This window comes from Rhipicephalus microplus, chromosome X, assembly GCF_043290135.1.
Source record: "Rhipicephalus microplus isolate Deutch F79 chromosome X, USDA_Rmic, whole genome shotgun sequence".
Taxonomy (NCBI): Eukaryota; Metazoa; Arthropoda; class Arachnida; order Ixodida; family Ixodidae; genus Rhipicephalus; species Rhipicephalus microplus.
The window spans coordinates 483,401,080-483,413,148 of NC_134710.1; the positions used below are offsets into that span (position 1 = coordinate 483,401,080).

At 46.1% G+C, this 12,069-nt stretch overlaps 1 protein-coding gene across 4 annotated transcripts in view; it reads right to left on the reverse strand.

Moving 5' to 3' along the window:
* Mp (collagen XV/XVIII-type protein multiplexin) overlaps positions 1 to 12,069 on the reverse strand; it is a 731,849-nt gene that overhangs the window by 578,106 nt on the left and 141,674 nt on the right. The gene's annotated exons all lie outside the window — the stretch shown is intronic.

Genomic DNA, 12,069 nt, shown 5'->3' on the forward strand with positions numbered 1-12,069 from the left:
ATATATAATAGATGTCAGCTATGTCGCGCGCCATCTCCACACCTCACCTTTTCAGGGCTATGTAGCCGTTGTTGCAAAAAGTAGCAGAAAGGAAAAAAAAGCCTCAGCGTGTGAAGACATTGTTGCGAATGCGGCCCCAACGACGCATTGAAGAAGGCTGATGTGGCACTCAAAGAAGTAGTCATGGTTGCTCCGTTAGAGGAGTGACTGGCCCCTCAATCCTCCATTTAGGAACAACTGCGAAAGGATGAACTGTCGCCCCATCCTACCCTAGGCCTACCTAGGTAAAGAGTAGCTCCTTACCGATGCTTCCCAAAGGAGCAATGAGTGATCATTCCGGATACTCGTCAGGGATTTGCGTAGTCAGGGCCGAGGCGTAGGCAGATTTTTTTTTGGGGGGGGGGGGGGTGGAGGACGACGACGAAGTGATTCTGGCGTAGAACACTGCTGTCACTATCTTTAATTTTTCAAAGTTTTTCTGCGACTCTGTGGAAGACACCGTTCCAGTGACTGCGGCGATGGACGTGGATTCGCCTGGGCTTCCACCGCAACCATCGACGTCGTCCGCAGCTACCACGAGAAAGCATTCGGGCCACCCGAGTGATGCCGACAGCGAAGACACGCTGATTTACTCTACGGCCAGCGACGAAAGCTCCGATGAAGGCGACTTCGTGTCTGTGACAAGGCGGCAGCGAAAAAGAAGACTAGTGATGCCGTCTCCAACAACAAGTAAGAATGTGACGACGACGCGAGAGCCCACAATATACACAATTCTGTTTGTGCCGGTCGCTGCGGCTCATAGTCTCAACCGGCTCAATTGTCAAGTCACGTCTAGGTTTCTTGAGGAACTCGCCCAAGGAGAGATCGCGGACGTGCGGATCAATGGCCGTAAAAATATCCTCGCCATAGATGTCACTCAACGAAGCACATTGGAAGAGCTGAGCAACGTCAAGATGTTGGATAACATCAATGTTCGCTCATATATACCTGATGGCCGCGACTCTGCGGCAGGCGTCATTTACGACGTCGACATTTCCATCAGCGAAAGTGACTTTGCTTCTCTCATCAAACCGGTGTCTGCAGAACTTACTATACTGCAAGCTCGTCGCCTTGGCAAATCACGCTGCGTGAAGCTCGTGTTCAAGGGTGACAGCCTTCCATCGCAAGTCAAGGTCGGCCATTTTCGACACACAGTGCGACCCTTTGTACCGAAGCCACTTCAATGCCGGAAATGTTATAGATTGGGACATGTCAGTGCTGTTTGTACAAACCTGGCTGTGTGCTCGCTATGCTCAGAATCACATAGCGCAGACGCTTGCCAGGCAGAACTTCGAAAATGTCGAAACTGTCATGGCCCTCAAGAAGCATCGTCAAAAGATTGCCCAATCATGAAAAAGGAAATGCAAGTGTTGAGGCAAATTTTCCGGGATGGCTCAACTCACAGGGAGGCCGCTGCCCAAGTACGACGCCGGTGGTCTCGTCGCCAGAGGCCCCTGAGGAGACCCAGTGCTGAAGCAAGGATTGAACCTCACCAAATGACCACTGACATACCACCTCAAGCGTCCAGACAAGCCGACAACAAATCCTCCAAGCAAGACAAGAGCATCACCGGCTCGCCTGAAGCATGGCCAGCGCTGCCAACGATAGACCCACCGTTTGAGCCACCACATCGCTCGTCTACAATCACTTCGGAACAAGAATGCGGGGATAGTCGCGACAAAGAAATCGTAGCCATGGTAAAGGCCTTTATGAATACCATTCGTATGCTCCTCACTAGCATTGACAGTCCGGCTGCAAAGAGTGCACTTCAGTTAGTGGATGCGCTGAAGCCGTTGCTATCACTTCTGGAAAGGCACCATGGCTCCGCCTCTGCAAGCCTTTCGTAAAGAGGTCATCGACATTTCAGTGGAATGCCCGAGGCCTCAAGCCTCGCATTTCAGATAACCGACAATTTGTGTTTAAAAACCAGTTTCCAATTATTGTTATCTGTGAGCCAAGGCTACACAATGCAATACGACTATCCAGGTACGAAGCCTTCAAGTCCGCTACCTGCAACGAACAGAGTAAAGTCATTGTATATATCAGATGCGACCTTACCTATATCGAGCACCGTGTAGCACCTCACGATGACAACCAGTATGTCTGCTTGGCAGGTAAACGTAGAGACCTCAATTTCACGCTTTTAGGCGCATATATATCACCTTCAAACCGTTTTGAACCTGAAAGACTACGTGCACTGTTAACAGCCACACCTGGACCATGGATCATCATCGGAGATTTCAACGCTCACCACTCACTATGGGGAAGTCGGAAGACAGACAGTCGCGGAAGGCAAGTATTCTCCTTTGCTCTGGAGCAGCAGCTGCTTTGTGTAAACGATGGAAGCCCAACGTTTCTACGGGGAACGACATACAGCAGCTGCCTTGACTTGACATTTGTGTCACGAAGCCTAAATGGAAAGGTCAAGTGGTTCGCAGACTATGAAACTCATGGAAGCGACCACATACCAACTTATTTGAAGATCAAGGGCCTGGAAAAATCGCCAAACTACGACACTTCGACTTGCATCGACTGGACAAAGTTCAGGTCACTGACGGAAAAAAGGTGTCAAGAAAATAAAACGCCTCCTCTTGACACGCTCGAGGATATGATTAGAGGTGCTACTCAAGAAGCGACCTATCATATTCAACATACTTCAGATTATTGTCAACATCAAGCGGAATTGGAACAGCTCAGAGCGATCTGGCGTCGCGCAGAAAGAAGATATAGGCGCACTAAGTCCATTCACGACTTGAGGGAGGCAAGGCGCCTACAGAAAAAAATTCAGCGGCGAATCATTTCACTTCAATCCTTTCGCTGGAAATATCTGTGCGAATCTTCCGATCCACACAAGCCTTTGACGCAGACATGGAGGATTGTCCGTGGCCTACGAACATCGCCACATCAACATCGCCCCTTCAAGTGTCTTTCGCTCCACCAAGGACGCACCGAAATTGAAGTAGCAGAAGATTTCTGCATGAAAGTTGCCGGTCATGCGTCCGCGTGCACCACGCGCCACCTAGAAAACGCTCCAGTTTCCAGAGATTCAAGAATGGACACCTTTTTCTCTCTAGAGGAACTACAAACGGCCTTGACGGCATGCAAACGATATTCATCGCCTGGTCCGGATGGGATCACGTACATGGCTCTTTGCAACCTCGGAGAAGCAGCTCGACGGGCCCTTCTATCCGTGTAAAACGACTCGTGGAGCAGCGGATTTATCCCTCATTCATGGAAATCCAGCCGCCTCGTCCCTGTGCTTAAACCAGGTAAATCTCCTCTGCACTTGACCTCTTATCGCCCCTTCGCGCTTACCAGCTGTTTTGGGAAAATGATGGAGAGGATGATTTTTACTCGCCTAGAGTGGTACCTGAAGCGCCACGAGGTATACCCTCATGCTATGACGGGCTTTTGGCGTAGGTGGTCCGCAATTGATAACGTTATAGACTTGGTCTCATCTGTTTAGCATCAAAAAAGACTGAAACGTTTATCTGCGGCATTGTTCTTGGACGTGAAAGGTGCATACGATAACGTATCACATGAAGCCATTCTGGATGTCATGAAAAATGTTGGATTAGGGGGTCGGGTTTACCAATGAATCCACAGCTATCTGAAAGGCAGAACTTTCTTTGTACAGACAGAGAATGGCACAACAACGCACCATTGCAACCGTCGAGGTGTGCCTCAAGGCGGTGTTCTTAGCCCCCCACTTTTCAATCTAGTGCTACTCGGCCTGGTTGACGCACTTCCTGAATCTGTCCATCTATCAATATATGCAGATGACATCTGCATCTGGGCGTCAGGCGCAACACGCCTTCATTTGCGGTCCCAGCTCCAGAGAGCGGCTACAATAGCGACAAAGTACCTGAAAAAACGGGGACTAGAGCTGTCATCAGAGAAACACTCGCTTACAGCATTCACGCATAAGGCTATGAGCCCATATGTTATTAAAATCAACGGACACACGATCAACTACGTGAAGACCCACCGATTCCTCGGAGTCATAGTGGATCGCGACCTCTCCTAGAGCCCTCACATCGCCCACATGAAAACTAAACTCACCATGATCACCCACGTACTGAGGTTTCTTGCTGGAAAAACGTGGGGTGCATCGGTACGAGCAATGCTTCAACTCTACACTGTTCTGTTCCTCGGTTATATGCGATACAGCTTACCCGTGCTTTGCGGGATCCGAAGAACAAACTTGCGCGTCGTCCAGTCGATCCAAGCCCAAGCCCTGAGAATATGCCTTGGTCTCCCGAGATGCGCGTCTACAGCAGCGACAGTCATCAAGGCGCGTGATTATCCAGCCAACGCATACATCCGCGTAGGCGCTTTGAGAATGCACATAAGACGTTTCGCTCAGCTTCCATCTCATCACTTCGCCTCACTTCGAACTTCCAGGCCCCCCTCAGCGTTCAGCGCAACTGTAGCTCAGCATTGCACAGTGCTTCCATTGCACTTCACGCGTGCAGCACAGCCGCCGATACTATTATCGTGCCTACACCCACTCAAAGCCCTTCTTACAATTCCTGGCATCCAAAATAAGAAAAAGTCGTCGCATCTAGCCCTGAAACAGGCCACATTACTTTTCCTGCAAGAGAAGCACAACGGACGCCTTCACATTTACACGGATGGCTCGGCGTCTTCAGTAAGCTCTGCAGGGGCAGTGGTTATTCCCGCGAGGCACATCACAATTAAATTCATGACATCGCATTTGACGTCGTCGACAGCTGCAGAACTTGCAGCCATTCGTGCAGCTATGGAGTTTATAGTGAAAGAACCTTCGGAAATTTGGTCGATCTTCTCGGGCTCGAAGGCATCTCTTCAATGTCTTATATCACCCTTTCCCCATGGACCTAATGAACAGTTAGTAGCTGAAATAAGGCTTGTTCATCACCAAGCAACCGAAAAACAGCACACCATAGTGTATCAGTGGATACCAGGTCATTGCGGTATATATGGCAATGACCGCGCAGATGAGGCCGCTAGATCTGCACATGATGGTACCCAATACACAGCCATCCCGTTCTCAAGAACCGACGCAGCTACAAGACTTCGTTCGCTTGCACGTGACCTCACACTGGTACAGAGGAACTGAACAGACTTCACAAACGCGCACCTGCATAACTTGGATCTCAATCTGCAGCCTCGTCTTCCCCCAAGGATATATCGAGCTGAGAAGACTCTTCTATGCCGCCTGTGGCTTGGAGTGGCCTTAACAAACGCATACTCTTATCTCATTGGGATGGCCAGCTCTCCTACATGCACTTGCTGCAGTTGCGAAGAAACCATCGCGCACCTTCTGTGTGAGTGCACCCATTTCAACGCACAAAGACAAGAACTCACTGCAACTCTGGATATGCTAGACGATCGGCCTTTGTCGGAACAAAGGATTCTGGGTCATTGGCCGAGCCCAGCCTCGGCCCAGAAGGCTTTGAAAGCTTTGCTGCGCTTTTTGCAGACAACTGGCCTCAGCGACAAACTTTAGTGTCTTATACTCTTTGATGTTGCCTTTCCTCTGTCGCAATTTTTTTTGCAATTTCTCCCTCTCTTCGCAACATTTCTTTTTAACATCTTTCATTCCCCTCACCCCTTTCCCCAGCACAGGGTAGCCAGCCGGTCTAAGAACCGGCTAACTTCCCTGTCTTTCCGCTTAAACTTTCTTCCTCCTCCTCCTCTTTTTTGGGTGGGGGAGGGCAGTAGCATAGCCACTCCCCGGCAGTGCCACTAGGCCAGCGGGTGGCAAGCCGAGCCTGGGCACCCCCCCCCCTTTTTTGTCATGGAATGCACAGTGCAATATCACCCTTTATCTGACCTGCCCCCTCATCAGCTCAAAGAAGTGACCCCTCTCCAACCACCGAAGAAATGTTCTGCCTACTCCGCTGCCTCAGTAGTATTTCGCGAAAAATTTTCAGTTACTGATTTATTTACTCCGCTTTGAGTTTATACATGCACGAGGTTACATGTAGAATCGACATATTCGCACTCCTTCGAAAATAGGAGGGTTGTCTGAAGGCAGCTGTATAGCATAACAATGAATACCATATGAGTGCTCTGGGTAGTAGTGCTCAGTACGCCACCGCTGGTGGTGTGATGATGATGATGAGTGTGTGCGCGGTTGTCGTGGAATAACTGTGCATTGCTGCTTTAGATGCGGAGCTCTTCAGGGGCCCGGCTTGTCATCCACTCATGCATCCCACGTGACGTGATCACGTTGACCATAAAACTAGAGATTAATTGAATTGATATGAGGGGTTCAACATTTTAAAACCACCATACGATTATGAGAGACGCCCTAGAGGAGGGCTCCAGAAATTTCGACTTACATAATACTTTTTAATGTGCACCCAAATCTGAGCACACGGGCCTGCAGCATTTTGCCTCCATCAAAAATGCAGCCAACGCAGGCGGGATCGGATCCCGCGATCTGCGGTTTAGCAGCCGAGTACCTTACCTACTATACAGAAAAAACATCTGCAGTGCAGTAAAGCACTTACTAAAGACCCCAACAAGGCTATAAATGCTGAAAAATATATTTAAATGAATAGACAAGGTGTTAAGTAATAGAACTTATAGAAATAACCAAGAAGTAAACGCAATCATGACCTTAAAATCATCATCTCGTACGCCCATGGACAAGGTGATAATTTTTTCTTCTCACATTGCTCAAAACGTTTTGTACTCATTAGACTTACTGAGGCATAATGGTATAGAAGACGCCACTACTTCGCCGAGAGAGCGAATACCACTGCCCCTAGCTGCAGCCTGCACCCTGCCAGCGCGGCGAAGCACAGCATCACTGCGTCTGACTGGGTCAGTGGCGTTGTAAATGTGATGCGGCAAGGAGCCTGACGGAACGTGCTGTATCTCAGCTGCCGTCATAAGCAAAAATTCTTTAGGCTTAAAGCGCAATGTGCCAAACCGAGATTTTTAATCTCCCTAACAAGATGCTACTCGTGGCGGGGTATGCTTACCTCCTCAAACATAACCGTCGTTGACGCTTTGCAGAGCGGAGCAGCGGGATCTCTGTGAACGGGAATCGCTGCATACCCGTTCTGCGCTCTTTTTCGGGTTTCACAACGTTGGATCTGCCCTGCGATTGTTTATAGATTATTCTTTCCCACTGATAACGTAATCAGTTATTTTTTTTTCTTTTCTGACAATACTACGGTTTTGCCCGCATTCAAGACCAAAGGCGGTGGTTTGCCTCATGACGTGGTCTTCTTTGTGCTGGGCGTCACAGCAGCGGTATTTACTTAGCCGCACACAATCGAAATACAAAATTTACTAAATGTACAGAATCCTCAAAGCAGCTGTAAGCTTGACCAAGAAATAATTCTGCATTTTACAGTGCCATAAAAAACCGCGATAGCTACTCGTATATCGCATAGTTACCACATTTGTGCGCAATAGGCTCAAGGGTTTCTGAAGGAAAATAATCACAATGCGCACATATTGACATATTTAACGTAAGCGCCACCACATTACCTAGCGGGCAGCGTCATCTCCGGTCTGGCAATCCACTGTAGCGGGAGAAGCTCCACGTTTTCATGGAATCTATTTGTATGGTTTCAGTTGCAATCGATTTTTAGTTTTCGTTCTGGCGCACTCAATTTCGTCTTGAATGATGCAGTATAGGTATGAAGACAGTCTGTGAAGCGTAATGAAAGGTCTTGATTCGTTCGTAGTCAATTATGATAATATGCGGCGGCGCGAACATTAGGCAAGTAAGAGGTGTTGTATGTTTTCGGCACTGTTTCTGTTGGAGAAACGTAGTAATATTTCAACTCGTTCTGGCAGGATGAGCAAGTGCTGGCACCGTTTAAAGATACAATAAATTGTTTTTCTTGACTATCGAAGTTACTTTTTTTTTACACTCGCGGTTTCAGTGTGCTGTTGCAGCGCGCAGTTACGATTGCTTGCGATGACCGCATTTGTTTGTTGCTCACGAGCTGATGCCTATCGTTTACTGGAATTTGGATGACCCCTTATTAATCACTCGCTTATTGCTCTCTGGCGTATAAGAAATTAGTATTGTTTACAGGGACGTACTGGTACACAAAAAACGATGCTGATGTTTACATGTGAGCGCGCTTCTCATTTTTTTTTTTTAGAGTCGTGGCGTTCGTTTTATTGCCACGGCAACACACTGAAAATAGTTCGTTTGTACTGCTGATGAGTCACGAAGCGCGCCCTGCGTGGAGCCAATAGTCCTTATAAGAGCCATTTTCTGTTTTTATGTATATATTTTTATATATTTGTCTACCAGTTGTAAATGCTCTTGCGAAACCTTTGCTGTTCGCAAAGCTAAGCAGTGAAATTGACAGTTATAGAAACAATAGACAACTGCAACAAGATTTAACTTTGTTTCGCACTTAAAAGAGAATCAGCTCTGCTGTATATATATATATATATATATATATATATATATATATATATATATATATATATATATATATATATATATATTTGCGCGACCTTTCAGACACGCTCTTTGACTATGCGAAAAATTGTCTTCCTGGGATAGTCTTGCTGGGACGAATGGCACTTTTTTTTCACTATTCGGCTTTCATATCACACATCCTGCACAATACATCCCCCCGTATTACGAAAGTTGGACACTCATTCCAAGGGTCTTATCGCGTCATTTTCATATAAAATTCAGTGACTGTTCACGTTTCACAAGGCCATGCAGTGCGCAGCACAAATAAAATATCCGTTACCCCGCTATGGAGTCAGGAATTTTTCGTCCGTGTAATCTAGCTAAACGTTCATTACCCGCAACGGTCACCGTGTTGAGCCGAGCTAGGAAGCAAATCATTATGACCAAACACATCCTAATATAGTAATAAAATGAAGCGAAACAACAAAGATGCGTGGATATGTTTGGCATTATACCTGACACGTAAAGTCCGGGGGAGAAATCGACGTAGCCACGAGGGGCGAGCCAATTCAGACGTAGGGTATAATAACATGCATGGTGGCAGGAATCGTTTGAAGTGGGGAGAGATAGAAGAACAGCTAATGGAGGAGAAGCTTAAGATATATGGGTTTGAAGAAACATCTTAGGGACATCGAGCAACCACCTAGCAATCCTGACTACGCATGGGAATATTGTAATAGAACAGAAGGCATCAGAAACGGTGGTGATATTGTGGCATTTATTTATAAATGTACAGACTGGCAAAGGGTCATGCACAAGTGCAGCGAGCATTTATGGCTAGAAGGAAAAGTGGCAGCGCAGATGACGCTCCTGAGTTTTGTATACTTGTGGACCTGGGCCAAGTTCGGAGAGGTAAAGCAAGATATGGTGCAGTGCATAGAAAATGCCATTAAAGAATGAGGTTCGCCTCATTCTCCAATGATAATTATATTAGGTAATGATATTAAGAGATATAAATGAACACATAGAACATATGGATGTGTATACTGACCCAACAGGCAGAATGCTAGTGGATATGTTTGAAAGGCATAGTTTATTCATTTGCAACAGTACCGAGAAGTGCGAAGGGCAGATAACATGGGAGGTGGGAAGGCTGCAGTCGACAGCAGATTATGCATTGATGTCACATAGGATGTATGATCGGCTAAGGGTGAATAACATAGATGAATATACGTCCAGAAGCCTAAGCAGTGATCACAAACGTATCAAGCTGAGTTTCGGAAAAGAACTGAAAATGGGAAGGAGACATTATGAGCAATCATATGGTGATTTCATTCAGAAAGGCAAATAGAAATAGCAACCAAAAAGATTGAGAAAATAATCATCGTGGATATAAAACAGACTTGGCATACACAAATCTGACTATATTGTTTGAGTTAGAGCTTGCTAAGGTACGAGTCAAATAAACCGGAAAAAGGAGACGAGCCCAAGAGGTGGTGGGATGAGGAAGTTAAGGGAGCCATAGTAAGACATCATGAAGCCTCCAGGGAACACAGGTATGCTAAACAGAGGGGTGAACCGGATGATGATGTCAAAAGAAAATGGGATAACTTTTGAGTTGCAGAAAAAAGCGTCTAATCTAATCAATGAAAATATTAGAAGAAGCTGGGGGCAATGGATGGAGAAAGTAAACAAAAAGAATAGAAAGGCAGCTGCAAAGTTTTTGAATCATTTCAATTCTCTGAATAATCAGAGAGGCATGACACAGAGGTTTGTAACTACAGTTCAAGGGGTTAGGCTAGAAGGGGATGAGGCAACGAAATATATAACAATCTTGGCAGAAAATTTTAAACACCGAGAAAGCGCTGCATGCATCGTACCAGATGAGGATGGACCAGTTTGCTCAGTGGCTCCACTGGGACAACGAGAGTGGGAAAGGGCAGAGAAGAGGGTTTCTAATAGCACATGAATAGGCCGTGACGGTATTCCAATCATGCTAATAAAGAAACTAAGACCAAACTCTAAGCAAACATTAGGAGAGGCAGCGAGCAAAGCAATAGTGGATGGTGAAGCCCCCAATAGGTGGAAACTAAGCAAGATAAGCATGATCTATAAAGGAAAGGGGGACAAAGCCGATATAAACAACTGCCATCCTATAACAGTAACAACAGTAGTTTATATGCTGGTGATGCAGGTAGTATAGGAAAGACAACAGACATGGGTAGAGAATGAGGGGATGCAGAAACTTGGTTCCGTAAATGAAGGAGGTAGGAGGAAAATCTGTTCTCATTGATGAAGTGTGTTGAAATATTGAAAAAACAACACAGGATGCTGTGGCTGGCATTTCTAGATATCAAGAATGCTTACCATAGTGTGAGTCAACAAGACTTGTGGGGAATACAGGACACACTAGATGTGTAAGATGGAATAAATAATCTTCTAAGGGAAATCTATAAAAGTAACAAGGTAGTTAAAAAATAGGAAGAACAGGTATTCGAACCCGTAAAAATACAACGTGGGCTTTGACAGGGATGTCCCTTGTCACCTTTGTTATTTATGCGGTATATACAGGGACTAGAAGCCAAATTATAGGGGAGTCGACTCGGCTTCAGCTTCCCTTTTGCCAAGCAAGGAAAACATTTTGAACAGTCACTACCAGCATGGATGTATGCAGATACTACAGTAATAATAGCCGACAACACAGAAGATCGGCAGGGATTGATAGACATCTGTGGTAATGAGGGACATAGGTTAAATTTGAAGTTCAGTAGGGAAAATCGGTAATCATAATTTTAGTGATAACAAAGGCAGTGAGCTTAAAATACAGGAAATCAGCTAGAAATAGCGGATAAATATAAATCTTTGGGAGCATAGATAAACAACGGGGCTAAGTACCTAATGCGCACGAAAGATACGTAATGACAAAGGGTAACAGGAATGCACCTGTAATGAAAAATACGGCACTGTGGAACTCCAATAGGTATGGCGCTGTCAGAGGGATTCCGAAAAATGTCATTGTTTCGGATTTGATGTTCGGCAATGTGGCCTTATGCGTGAAATCAGAAGTTCAAGCAAGATTGCAAATTAAAGAACGTGGCATCATATACTTGCTCTAGAAGCACACTGGAGTACCCCAAATCAGGGGGTACAGGGTGACATGAGATGGACATCGTTGGAGTGCAGGGAAGCTATAGCAGCAAGATAAAAATTGAGGAGTGATTGAGAAAAATGGGAGAGGAGCGTTGGGCTAGGAAAGCTTTCAGCTACTTGTACATGAAGAATGTTGATACCAAATGGAGTTAGCGATCTTGAAAACTGTCAAACAAATATTTGATTGATTTGATTGATATGTGGGGTTTAACGTCCCAAAACCACCATATGATTATGAGAGACGCCATAGTGGAGAGCTCCGGAAATTTCGACCACCTGGGGTTCTTTAACGTGCACCCAAATCTGAGCACACGGGCCTACAACATTTCCGCCTCCATCGGAAATGCAGCCGCCGCAGCCGGGATTTCGAGCCGAGCCCGCAACCTACGGGTCAGTAGCCGAGTACCTTAGCCACTAGACCACCGCGGCGGGGCGTCAAACAAATATTTAAACAACAGCAGAATACCAAGCCAAAAAGAAACATTGGTTAAGAA